Source organism: Portunus trituberculatus, chromosome 31 (genome assembly GCF_017591435.1).
Source record: "Portunus trituberculatus isolate SZX2019 chromosome 31, ASM1759143v1, whole genome shotgun sequence".
Classification (NCBI taxonomy): domain Eukaryota; kingdom Metazoa; phylum Arthropoda; class Malacostraca; order Decapoda; family Portunidae; genus Portunus; species Portunus trituberculatus.
Window position 1 is genome coordinate 3059122 of NC_059285.1, and position 13842 is coordinate 3072963.

At 43.1% G+C, this 13842-nt stretch overlaps 1 protein-coding gene across 1 annotated transcript in view; it reads right to left on the reverse strand.

Annotated features, from left to right (window-relative positions):
* The window catches only part of LOC123511685 (ras-GEF domain-containing family member 1B-like), a 409983-nt gene that overhangs the window by 62831 nt on the left and 333310 nt on the right, over positions 1-13842 (reverse strand). The gene's annotated exons all lie outside the window — the stretch shown is intronic.

Consider the following 13842-nt stretch of genomic DNA (forward strand, 5'->3'; position numbering starts at 1 on the left):
TGGTAGCAGAAACTCACTTGAAGACTAGAAATGTGGTGCCGGTGTGGGACAGAACATTCAACACCATGTACGAAATGTGTGAGGAAAAAAATATAATCACAGGCACAAATGACAGACTGCGATGCTAAAAACGTAAACAAAACTCAGGCAACGCTTAACAAAGACGCATTCTCGGGTTTTCAAATGAGCTCAGTATAAAATCCACGAGAGAGAGAGAGAGAGAGAGAGAGAGAGAGAGAGAGAGAGAGAGAGAGAGAGAGAGAGAGAGAGAGAGAGAGAGAGGAAAAAAAACCATACTAAGATTTTTATGCAGCGCGAGGATAACTTTGCTGGATAACTGAGGAAATTCACTTGGCATGCATAAATGTTGCTTTTTGTTGTCTGTCTACACACACACACACACACACACACACACACACACACACACACACACACTGTCACCACAAGAATCCCTTCGGTTGGGCTTGTGTTAACTGCAGTAAGTTTTGCCAAAATAATATATGCAGGGAAGGATGATGGAGGAGGAGGAAGAGGAGGAGGAGGAGGAGGAGGAGGAGGAGGAGGAGGAGGAGGAGGAGGAGGAGGAGGAGGAGGAGGAGGAGGAGGAGGAGGAGGAGGAGGAGGAGGAGGAGGAGGAGGAGGAGGAGGAGGAGGAGGAGGAGATCAGCTCAAGAAGAAAAAACAGAAAATTGGCTTAAGAGAAAGAAGAAGAACAACAACAACAGCAACAACAACAACAATAACAACAACAAAAAAAAAAAACAAGAACAAGAAGCAGAGGAAGAAGAAGAAAAAAGATGATCCATAAGAAGAAAAATAAGAAAAAAACTCAGTTCAAGAAGATCAACTCCAGAAGAAGAAGAAGAAGAAGAAGAAGAAGAAGAAGAAGAAGAAGAAGAAGAAGAAGAAGAAGAAGAAAAAAGATGATCCCCTCAGCTTTACAAGGGTCTGATCTGCCGAGTCCTGAGGTGTACCAGCAACAGAGAAGAGGAAAGAGGAGAGGAAAGAGAAGAGGGAAGAGGAGAGGAGAGGCAACTCAGACCTGTAGAAGCTGCGTCTGCCTGTCAGCTGAGGAGATCAAAGTTTCCGGAGCAGTATTGGCAGTAAGGTTTCTATGTCACATCCAGGCTTCACGTATAAAGGTTAGAAGGCGAGGCTGGTGCAGAGAGACCCTTCCAAGATCCCGCCCGTCCCGCTACCTCGCCTGCGCAAAATGACGGCTACAATTTGATATCAGATCCATATTATTTAGGAAGGTCGTGTGGATGGAGGATATTGGCCCTTGTGTGAATATCCTTAACTTCTTCACTACTGGGACTATTTTATTGACATTAGTAAGGTTCTATGGACGTCAAGAGATTAATGGCCAGTCTTCATTATCTTAATCCCTATATATGTTTCTAAAGCTGTATAAAATCGCTCAGTAGTAATCAGAATATATATGAATACGCTTAACGAGTATTCCTTGCTAAGTGTGGGTGCAAAGGAAAGGGTTTAGTTGGTAACGTGACTATACCACACCAGCAATATGTCACTACACCACTACCACCGTCATCTACACCTCATCTGATACATAACATCTCACCCCCCATCACCCAAACACGCCTCTTTCACTCCCTTCACTATAACTGCATAGTATTCCTAGTGGTGGTGGTGGTTGAGGACGAATCAACATATATTCTCTCTCTCTCTCTCTCTCTCTCTCTCTCTCTCTCTCTCTCTCTGTCTGTCTGTCTGTCTGTCTATGCATTTCCTGTACCAATGCAGTAATTCACCTCTCCTTTCTTTCCTCTCTTTCTCCCTCTCACTCTCTCCTCTCCCTTCTTCCTCCATCTCATAATGGCGCCTCACAAAAGTCAGCCCTAATAGTGTTGACAGACGGAGGGAGAGAGAGAGAGAGAGAGAGAGAGAGAGAGAGAGAGAGAGAGAGAGAGAGAGAGAGAGAGAGAGAGAGAGAGAGAGAGAGAGAGATACTTGGAATTACTTCACTGTCGCTTGGTGTTTAAAGAGTTATTGAAGCGCTCTCTCTCTCTCTCTCTCTCTCTCTCTCTCTCTCTCTCTCTCTCTCTCTCTCTCTCTCTCTTGGGAAGTGTGAAAGAGATACGAGCAGGTTAAATACGAGAGAGAGAGAGAGAGAGAGAGAGAGAGAGAGAGAGAGAGAGAGAGAGAGAGAGAGAGAGAGAGAGAGAGAGAGAGAGAGAGAGAGAGAGCAATGTCAACTAGTGTCGAAGAGGTAAGAGGAGATAAAAGAGCAAAGAAAGAGGGAGGGAAGACACAGCGGGAAAAAAAAGAGGAAGAGGAAGGAGGAGGAGGAGGAGGAGGAGGAGGAGGAGGAGGAGGAGGAGGAGGAGGAGGAGGAGGAGGAGGGCGCTAAATATGCAAGGGAAGTCTACAAATTGTCTCTGGCTGACGACAAACTTTGACATCGAGAAGGAAGAGGAGAAGGAGGAGGAGGAGGAGGAGGAGGAGGAGGAGGAGGAGGAGGAGGAGGAGGAGGAGGAGGAGGAGAAGGAGGAATGATTACAGACTGAAGTGAGAGGAAGAGAGGAAAGTGAAGGGCTGAAAGGATTGAGGGAGGAAAGGAGGAGAGAAAGAGAGGAGGGAGTTCTGAAGATGAAGAGAGTATAGAAGAAGAAGGAGGAGGAGGAGGAGGAGGAGGAGGAGGAGGAGGAGAAGGAGAAGGAGAAGGAGAAGGAGAAGGAGAAGGAGAAGGAGAAGGAAAAGGAGAAGGAAAAGGAGGAGGAGGAGGAGGAGGAAAAGGAAGAGGATTAGGAGAAAGAAAGAAATGGATGCTGGAAGGAGGAGGAAGAAATGGAGGAGGTAATAATTGTATCTCTCTCTCTCTCTCTCTCTCTCTCTCTCTCTCTCTCTCTCTCACCCCAAGTATTTACCTCCAAACCACAATAATCAGAGAAATAGTTGATGTGGGGGGGGGAGGGAAGTACTGGAGAAAGATGGGAAAGTGAGAGAGGGAGGGGAAGAGTTGAAAAGGAAAGGGGGAGGGGGGAGGTGGGGACGGGAGGGGAGGGGACAAGAGAGAGGTGAGGGGTAAATCAAGTGAAGGAAGGGTGTGAAGGAAATCTAATAAAAAAAATGCTAAAAATTGGTGTTAATTGTGTTATAGATTAAGAAAAGGAGATGAAAGGAAGGAGAGAGGAAGAGAGGAATAAAACACAGGAGAGGAGAGGTTAAAGAAGCAAGGAGGGGAAGAAAAAGAGAAAAGAAGAGAAAAAGATGGAAAATATTGAAAGCGGGAGAGAGGAGGAGGAAGAAAAAAAAAAGGGAGAGGAGATAGATGTGGGAGGGGAAGAAGATGAAAGGAAGGAGAGGGGGAGATGAGGGGAAGGACTGATAGAGTGAAGGGAAATGAGGTGGCGAAGGAACGGAGCGAGGGGAAAAGGTGGAGGAGATTGAGGAAAACGTGATAGAAGGAAGAGAAGAAAAGTAAATCAAAATTGTGTATGAAGGTTAGAAACTACACAAAAAATAGATAAGACGATACAAATGAAAACAGTAATTAATTAAACTTGAGCGAAGAGGAAAGGCAGTGGGAAAAAATATATATAGATGGTTAGAACAGAACATTTAAACTCGAGTGAAAAGGAAAAACAAGGAAAAAAAAAGATGATTGGAAGACAGAACATTAACCCCTTCAGTACTGGAACGCATTTTTTACCATGAGTTTTGTGTGTGATTAGACGATTTTATTGACATTAGGAAGGGTCTATGGAGGTCAGAAGGTTAGTGTTCCAGAGTCTTCACTAGTAATTACAATGAGTAGAGAAACGCGTCCTGGTGCTCAAAGGGTTAAGAAAAAAAAAAAAAAGCAAACAAGGAGAAATGTGAAGCAATAAACGTGATGGAAGTAAAATAAATGTGAATAAATAAGGAAACGGAGGAAAATACAGATACACGAATGAAAAAAAAGGAAAAAAACAGAAAGAAAATGAGAAAAGATACAAAATAAAACAGAATAAACAATAAAATAAGATAAAACATGAGAACTTAATAAAAAAAACAAGAAATTGACAAAGAAAGAGGATAATAAAAAAAGACAAAGAAAAGAAAGAGAGAAAAAAGAAAACGGGAGGAAGGGAGCGGCGGCGGAAACACTAAAAGGGAACTTTACAAAAACTAAATACCCAAAATAAAACTAAAGGAAAAAACAAAAAGAGGAAAAAAGAAGAAGAACACGGGAGTAAGAAATTAAGAGGGAAAGTAAGTCAGGAAAAAGTCACTTGCGGAAATTAAAGTTTTTTTTGCCCGTCAGTGGAGAAAAAAATAAGTGAGAATATAATTTGAGAGAGAGAGAGAGAGAGAGAGAGAGAGAGAGAGAGAGAGAGAGAGAGAGAGAGAGAGAGAGAGAGTGTAGCAATATGGTCAGAGCTGGCTGTGTGTGATAACTTTAATATATTGACTGTTTGGAAAAGGAAAATTGAACTGTCTTGAGAGGATATCGCACACACACACACACACACACACACACACACACACACACACACACACACACACACACACACACACACACACACGTACTCATCCATTTCTCCACATTTAGTAGGACATTCTTAACTCTTTCATGTTCCACTGTCACCTTTTCATTACACAAACTTGCACGAGAAGGAAGTAAAAAGGGAGGAGAAGAAGAAGAAGAAGAAGAAGAAGAAGAAGAAGAAGGAGAGGGAGAATAAAAATAATAATAATAACAATAATAATAATAATAATAATAATGATAATAATAATAATAATATCATTACTACTACTACTACTACAATTACTACTACTACTACTAATAATAATAATAAATAAATAAATAAATAAATAAGAGGAGGAGAAGAAGAAAAAAGAAGAGGGAAAAGAAAACAAAGAAAAAAAGGTGATAGAGGAGGAAGAAGAAGAGAGAAAAAAACAAGATATAGAAGAAAAAATAGAAATAGACCGAGAAGAATGAGGAAGAAATAGAAGAAGAAGAAGAAGAAGAAGAAGAAGAAGAAGAAGAAGAAGAAGAAGAAGAAGAAGAAGAAGAAGAAGAAGAAGAAGAAGAAGAAGAAGAAGAAGAAGAAGAAGAAGAAGAAGAAGACGAATAAGAAGAAAAGAAGAAGAAAAATGAAGAAATGGTGCAGAGTGGACGGAAAAGACGAACATTAACGAACAAGTAAACAAGAAAGAGAAAGAGAGAAATGATTGAGTAAAACGCTGATGACAAGGAGGAGGAGGAGGAGGAGGAGGAGGAGGAGGAGGAGGAGGAGGAGGAGGAGGAGGAGGAGGAGGAGGAGGAGGAGGAGGAGGAGGAGGAGAAGAAGAAGAAGAAGAAGAAGAAGAAGAAGAAGAAGAAGAAGAAGAAGAAGAAGAAGAAGAAGAAGAAGAAGAAGAAGAAGAAGAAGAAGAAGAAGAAGAAGAAGAAGAAGGATCTCTCTCTATAGACCGGCGAAAACTATTTCCCGTTGAAGACGAAGAGAAAGAGGAGGAGGAGGAGGAGGAGGAGGAGGAGGAGGAGGAGGAGGAGGAGGAGGAGGAGGAGGAGGAGGAAGAAGAAGAGGAGGAAGAGGAGACAGAAGATGAAGAGGAGGACGAAAAAAGAAGCTGAACAGAAGAAAGAAAAGCAAACTGAGATAAGAGCACACGAATTCAAGAAACTCATACAGGAATGCCAAAAAATATTAGCCCTAAAAAGACGCGATAGTAAGGAAGACTGAACAGGAAAAAAACAAAGACGACACAGATTCAAACGGGACATGCACTTTGCCTCGGCCTTACCAGCAACACCAGCAACACCACGGGACTTTTAACTGTTCCCAAACACTACTGCACTTCACCAACACTACTTTCACGAGGCTCTGGTTGAAGTGACACGGGTTTTCAAGGGTGTTTTTGGTGATTTTTAGTGACAGGTTAACAATATTTCGACATTCTATATTCTAAACAGTACTGCATACTCAATACTACTACCACCAGTACTTTCAAGGGGTTTTGGTTGAAGTGACACGGGTTTTTAAGTGTGTTTTTATGATTTTAATGATAGGTTAACCATATCTTTAAATTCTATATTCTAAAACATTAGTGTATCAACTACCACTACTTCCAAGGAGAGCTAACTAAAGTGACGTGAGTTTTAAGGGTGTTGTGATGGTTCTAGTGACAGATGAACAAGATTGCTACATTACTAGCAGGAGAAACATTCTTGGGAACCAGGCTGATCAACTCTGTGGCCTTTGGAATTAGTCGTGGTTAGAGAGCAAAGCGTTTCTGAATATCGGGTGACAAGAACATGGCAGGGAAGGCAAGACATTTACTGCATCTTGTCTTGTAAAATTTCTCTAAATATCAACACATTGAGTAAAAGGACAAACTGACTGACTGACTAACTGAGACACGTATTCAGAAACGCTTTGCTCTCTCGTCACGACTGTTTTCCAAGGCCACAGAGATGATTAGCCGAGTTCTCAAGGCTGTTTCAACTTTTATTACTGTAGAAATCTTGTTAATCTGTCAATAGAACCGTCAAAACACCCTTAACCCCTTCAGTATCATGACGTATTTCCATATCCATTCTCCTTACTATTTGTTAATCTTATACAGCTTCAGAAACTTAAGGGGGCGATTAGAATAGTGAAGACTGTGACCATTAATCTTCTGACCTCCAAAACCCCTTCCTAATGTCATTAAAATGGTCTAATCGTGCACAAATCACAGGATAAAAATGTGTCCCAGTATTGAAGGGGTTGAACAAACACGTATAGCTTAGATTAGAGTTAAGTGATGAAGGAGAAGAACAGACGAGTTGCAGAAAACGAGATATAATGGCTAAGAGACGAACCCAAAAACTCTCACATCCTCACACATCACTTCACCTCACCTCCCCATCACACGAACTGAATGAAGAGATTAAGGCGATAAAAAAAACTAAAAGATACACCTCAGCAACTGTCACACTCACAAACGACACAAAACACACATTCTCCTTCAAACACCGCCCTGAAAAAGCACCGCCTGGATACAAAGGAGGCGCAGTAAGGCATTGAGCAGGCAGGGATCTTTACAGCGAGCCAAAGTGGAGCTCTGGGGATGAAGAGAAAAGGCAGCGATCGTGGCGAATGGGAGGTGAGAGATACGAGAACAGAAAATGAGCTTCATGACTGCGGGAAAAACGGGAAATAGACGAACTTGTGAATGAAAGGATGAAGGAAGGAGGAAGAAGAGGAGGAAGAGGAGGAGCAGGAACAGGAGAGAAAAGAGTAACAACATCAAGAGGAAGAGGATGAGAAGAAAAGAACAGAGGGTAGAAGAGGAAGTACAGGCTATAAAAATAGTTTAGTGTGACACAGAAAATGGACGTCAGGTTGAAGGGGGAGGAAGAAGCGGTATTTAGTGGAGTCGTAAAGAAACGGGGTCACGGGTGGTGGTGGGGGGAAGGTGGGTGGTGATTGGGAGGGCGTGGTGAAGGGATGACGGGGGAAGTGGGTGGCAGTAGTGGTGATGGTGGTGGTGGTGTTGATGGGGATGTGAGGAAGATAACGTGAAAAAAAGTGCCATTGGTCTTGTTTTAACGACGACGAAGACAACAGCAACAACAACAACAACAGCAACGACAACGACAGCGGTACCTACACCACCACCACCACCACCACCACCACCACCACCACCACCACCACCACAACTATTACCATCTCTACTTAAAAGACAAGGAAGAGAAATAAAGAAAAACACACAAAAATAACAACAATAACAAGTACCACCACCACCACCACCCTCACCACAACCACAATCACCACCACCACCACAACCACCATCACTACCACCACCACAGGCATTGACAAAGTGAAGTGGTCAGCGTGTGGAAGTGGTGAACAATAATGGCAAAATTGATGTACAAATTATAATGTCAAATACTGATTAATTATACGTGTGTGTGTGTGTGTGTGTGTGTGTGTGTGTGTGTGTGTGTGTGTGTGTGTGTGTGTGTGTGTGTGTGTGTGTCAGCCAGGGCATACATTCACCCTCAGTTTGGACAATATTCTGAAACATATCTGCGCCACTTTTCACCTCAATTACCTTCACACAGGCTCTCGTTGGAATGACGCAAGTATTTATAGTTCTACTGAGAGATTAGCAAGATTTCCACGTAATTAACAGGTGAAACGCAATTAAGGTTATTTCTAAAGCCTCTGGTTGAAATGACAGGTTTTTTAAAGGTGGTTTTTATGGTTCCACTGACAGATTAGCATGATTTCTACATAATTAAGCTATGAAACGCAATTAAGATGACGTTATTATGTTTCTACTGAAAGAATAACAAGGTTTCTACATAATTAAGAGGTGAAACAATTAGACTATCTTTTAAAACACTCTAGTTGAAATGACAAGAGTTTATAAGGATATATTTATTATTCTAGAGACACATTAAGAAGATTTTCAAGTAATTAAAAAAGAAAAAATCTTGAGAACCTGGCTAATCATCTCTGTGGCCTTAGAAAATGGTCGTAGTGAGGGAATAAAGCGTTTAATAATACAAACCTACACCACACAGTCAGCATCACGTCAGTACCATGTCGCGTTTCGATATTCATTCTGCTTACTATTTGGTGATTTTATACAGCATCAAAATCTCATGGATAGTGAAGACTGTGACCATTAATCTTCTCCCCTCCATAGACCCTTCCTAATATCAATAAAATGGTCTAATCGTACACAAATCGCAAAGTAAAAATGTGTCCCAGTACTGAACGGGTTAATACAGCATCAATAATTATATTCTGGATGCCACTACCAAACCTCACAATTTCAATGAGTTCATAATGATATTTTGTGCGATAAAGAGTTAAACTGATCTCAGCGTTACAGCTCGCTATAATTACAACTTTATTTGGTCCAGTGTCATTAAAAAGTGATATTTGGGAGCATTGGAGTTGTCTTTAGTGCTGAGTAGGTAAATGTCATCAGTTTATTTACCGCTATTATCTCATCGTCTCCCTCGATTAGTTTTGAAAGGATCTCATTTTTTTATTTACACTATATTACAGAGGCTTAACCCTTTAGTACCATAACGCGTTCCCATATTCATTCTGCTTACTATTTGGTGGTTTTATACAGCTTCAGAAACTCATGTAAGGGATTAAAATAGTGAAGACTGTGACCATTAATCTTCTGACCTCCACAGACCCTTCCTAATGTCAATAAAATGGTCTAATCGTACACAAATCTCTAGGTAAAAATGTATCCTAGTTTCGAAGGGGTTAAAGGAACACGTTTGACTTAAAAGAACATGTTTGGAATTGGAAGTTTGCTATTCACCAGTATTTCTATTTCAGCATCTTATATCGGTTACTTTAAAAAGACTCTGTGGAAAATACAGGAATCCTCAAGAGTGCTTCTATGGCTCCAGTGATAGTTTAATGAGCATTCCACGTAACCCCTACGAACAACACACACGGGAGCCTGACTGATCGCCTCTGTAGCGTTTAAATAATGTTCCTGACAAGACAACAAAGCGCTTCAGAATAGGGAACATTATCGCATCGCCGCCGCCTCGTCTGGAAGCATCCGGTGAAATGATCGTGTCTGAGGAGTGCCAAGAGAGTGCCAAGGAACGTAAGGAGCAGGAGGTGCCACAACACACACAGAGAAAGATGGATAGATAAACATAGAGACAGATGAAAGAATAGATGAATGGATAAACAGATGGATAGATAAAGAGACAGGTAGATATGTAAACAGGTAGACACAGAGAGGGATAGAGAGATACATGTTTAGTACCCAACAGATGCTTCAAAACAAGGACATAAACCAGGAAAGAATGAGAAACGAGGGGCCAAAAGCTGTCAAGTCGAGGGGCTGACCTGAACACGTGTGGTGGCGGAAGAACACACAAAACAAGACAAGACAAGACAAGACAAGACAAGACAAGACAAGACAAGACATGACAAGACAAGACAAGGTAAGACAAGGTGAAGCGAGGCGAGGCAAGCACAGTCATATCGTCCCGTGCGGCGATGAGACTGGAAGACGAACACTGTGTTGCTACAAGGTGTGTGTGTGTGTGTGTGTGTGTGTGTGTGTGTGTGTGTGTGTGTGTGTGTGTGTGTGTGTGTGTGTGTTCTCTCGTATCCTCAACTTGTCCGGGGTATGTTCTCCGGTATGGTTGGCGTGTGTCTGACAAGCTGGCTGTGTGTGTGTATGTGTGTGTGTGTGTGTGTGTGTGTGTGTGTGTGTGTGTGTGTGTGTGTGTGTGTGTGTGTGTGTGTGTGTGTGTGTGTTCGCTATGATAACGTGCAGACTCTCAAGGGCAAATGGAAACACACCGATTGAAACTTAATATTGCAACGAGATAGGATGAACCCTCCCTCTCTCTTCCCCCTCCACCACCACCACCACCACCACCACCACCACCACCACCACCACCACCACCTCCTCCTCCTCCTCCTCCTCCTGCTGCTGTGCCTAATCTTATTCCAACCGTTCCAAACCGCTTCTAAGTTTACCTGTGCTGCTTCACCTCACCTTCTCTCTCTCTCTCTCTCTCTCTCTCTCTCTCTCTCTCTCTCTCTCTCTATGAAGGATGACGACTAGAAGTGTGTCTTTAGTTCCTCCCTGAGCTGGTTGAGTTGGCTTTGGCTGCATAACACACACACACACACACACACACACACACACACACACACACACACACACACACACACACACACACACACACACATACACACACACAGACCAAGAGTAGAAGGAATGGGAAATAAGATAGATAATGGCGGGGTCCTTCCATCATGATTTATGGGGAAGAATAATTGATTTACTTCGACTATTTATCATGCTCCTTCTTACCTCCCTCCCTCCCTCCCTCACTCGGTCGTCACACTCCTCCTCCTCCTCCTCCTCCTCCTCCTCCTCCTCTTTTTTTTCTCCTTCTTCTACTTGATGCTGGTGTTGTTCTTCATGTTATTCCTTCTTCTCCTCCTTCTCTTGTACTTCCTTCTTCTACTCGTTTTCTTCTTCCTCTTTAGTGTTGTCTCTTTTTTCCTTCCTTTCCTTCTATCTATCTCTTTCTCCTCCTCCTCCTCCTTCTTTTTCTTTTTCTTCTTCTCATTGTTCTTATTCTCAATGAACCCGATACAATTCTTAGCCAGCGATTGAGAGAGAGAGAGAGAGAGAGAGAGAGAGAGAGAGAGAGAGAGAGAGAGAGAGAGAGAGAGAGAGAGAGAGAGAGAGAGAGAGAGAGAGAGAGAGAGAGAGAGAGAGAGGAAAAATAATCAGATTCACTAAGACATTTTTTCCTCTCTCTCCTCTCAGTTAGTTACTCTCAATTTTTATATCAGCATCAAAGGGAGGGAAGGTAAATTTTTTTGCTTCCCCTTCTATTTTTTTCCCTTTCTTTTATTCATTTTCCTTTTTTTTTTTTCCTCTCTTGAAGTTTTTTATTGTTTTCATTCACTGTTTTCCATTTCCTCCCTTTCAATAGCATCGTTTTCTTTGCCTCGAGGAGAAAGAAGGAGCAATAACAATAAGAGGAGGAGGAGGAGGAGGAGGAGGAGGAGGAGGAGGAGGAGGAGGAGGAGGAGGAGGAGGAGGAGGAGGAGGTGGAGGAGGTAGTGGTTTTCAAGGCTCAAACAGTTCATTTATTTCCAATTTTCCATTTTCTATTCAATTACTCCAATACGATGTTCCCAGTTTGTTTAATTTTACAGCCTTCGGTCCTGTTTCGGCGAGGAGGAGGAGGAGGAGGAGGAGGAGGAGGAGGAGGAGGAGGAGGAGGAGGAGGAGGTAAGGAAGCTCTAAATTTTACCTCTTTGTCTCGTTTATCCTCTTTCTCTCTCTCTCTCTCTCTCTCTCTCTCTCTCTCTCTCTCTCTCTCTCTCTCTAAACCTCCACTTCATCTTGCAATAACTTCTCTTCTTTTTTCTTTCCTCTTTTTTTATACACTCCCTCTCAAATCCTCCTCCTCCTCCTCCTCCTCCTCCTCGTTTCTTCTCCGTCTATCAGTCTCTAGTTCTCGTCTTTCTCCCCTTTATTTTCTCTTTCCCACTCTCCCTTTCCCTCCCCACTACCTTAAGACGCCTTCCTCCAAACCCCGCCAATTCCCAAGCATCCTAAGTCCTGTCCTCCACCCTTCGACCCCTCCCCCGCCACACCGAACCCCTCCCCGCCCCGCCCAACGCCACCAGCCCCGCCACAGCCCACAAAGGCGACCCATCTGTCTTATGCAAATACGGTCGATCCCACACTTTGGTTGACCCACTGGCTCTCCTAAGACAAATATCAGGTGAGGCAGGAGGAGGAGGAGGAGGAGGAGGAGGAGGAGGAGGAGGAAGGAGTGACATTTTAGTTTGGTGGAAGTCATTATGTGAGTTTCCAATACAAGTTTCGTGCACAGAAGAGATAGGTAAACACACACACACACACACACACACACACACACACACACACACACACACACACACACACACACACACACACACACACACACACACACACACACACACAGAGACACGAACGTACGCACAATCACGGCGGTCTTTCTCTAAGTGTTTCCCGAATTAAGGCAGGGTTTTGAAGGAGAAAAAAAATATATTCAGTTCGGTTCTGGTTCGTTCGGGGGGAGTTGGGGCGCAGTGTGTGTGTGTGTGTGTGTGTGTGTGTGTGTGTGTGTGTGTGTGTGTGTGTGTGTGTGTGTGTGTGTGTGTGTGTGTGTGTGTGTGTGTGTGTGTGGGGCGAAGGCAGTGATTGCGGGCTGAAAAACTGCAAGTCATGTTTCTCTTCACAAATGAGATGCAACTTTATAAAGCACGTATTTTTTTGCTCCGTCTTTTCTCTCTCTCTCTCTCTCTCTCTCTCTCTCTCTCTCTCTCTCTCTCTCTCTCTCTCTGTGTGTGTGTGTGTGTGTGTGTGTGTGTGTGTGTGTGTGTGTGTGTGTGTGTGTGTGTGTGTGTGTGTGTGTGTATCTCTCCTCCGTTTTCATATTTCTGCCCTAGTTCCAAATAAATATTCAATGCCTGATGCGGGCGAGGCGAGTAAGAGAAAGAGAAGAGAGAGAGAGAGAGAGAGAGAGAGAGAGAGAGAGAGAGAGAGAGGGGGGTGATGAGGGTTGGAGAATGCTGAGGCTGGTATGGCAGCTTGGCACTTCAATACCTTCTGTGTGTGTGTGTGTGTGTGTGTGTGTGTGTGTGTGTGTGTGTGTGTGTGTGTGTGTGTGTGTGTGTGTGTGTGTGTGTGTGTGTGTGTGTGTGTGTAGGGAGGCTCACATTGAAAGCATATAACAGTAAATAATGAGAGGCGGTATTGTGTGGACAGTCTATTTGCGCGGGAATACCAAATTATGTTTTTATCTAAATCTGATCTTCAGGCCTTTATCGAGGGATTCGCCACAACAGCGGGAGATTACGCGATAAAAAGGGAGTGAATGGAGCCACACACAAAACATTTAAATGACAAAAGTTCACACGCACTGCTGTCTATTGGCGGCATACATCTGGCGTGCTTACATATTTACCAGGATACTTATGGCCTCGCGTATTGCATGGAGTGTGTCGCTCGGCCTGGGTATTCTGGGCACTCCTCGGCACGATAGATGGAATTAAGTATCTTTGCTCATACGGGGACTGCCACGCGTAGGGCTAGTGTCTCTTGTAGGTTCCCTCTTTTCTTATGTTCTTATGACACCACAAGAGGGAAGGAACGGCACTACAACTCACTAGACGAAAGCATCAACAGGTAAAAGAAATAATGTGTTACCTATTCATCTCTCTCTCTCTCTCTCTCTCTCTCTCTCTCTCTCTCTCTCTCTCTAACCTGACAATTCTAATATAAATGTTTCACCCTTTCAGTGGTAGACAAGTATAATATTCCTGTATC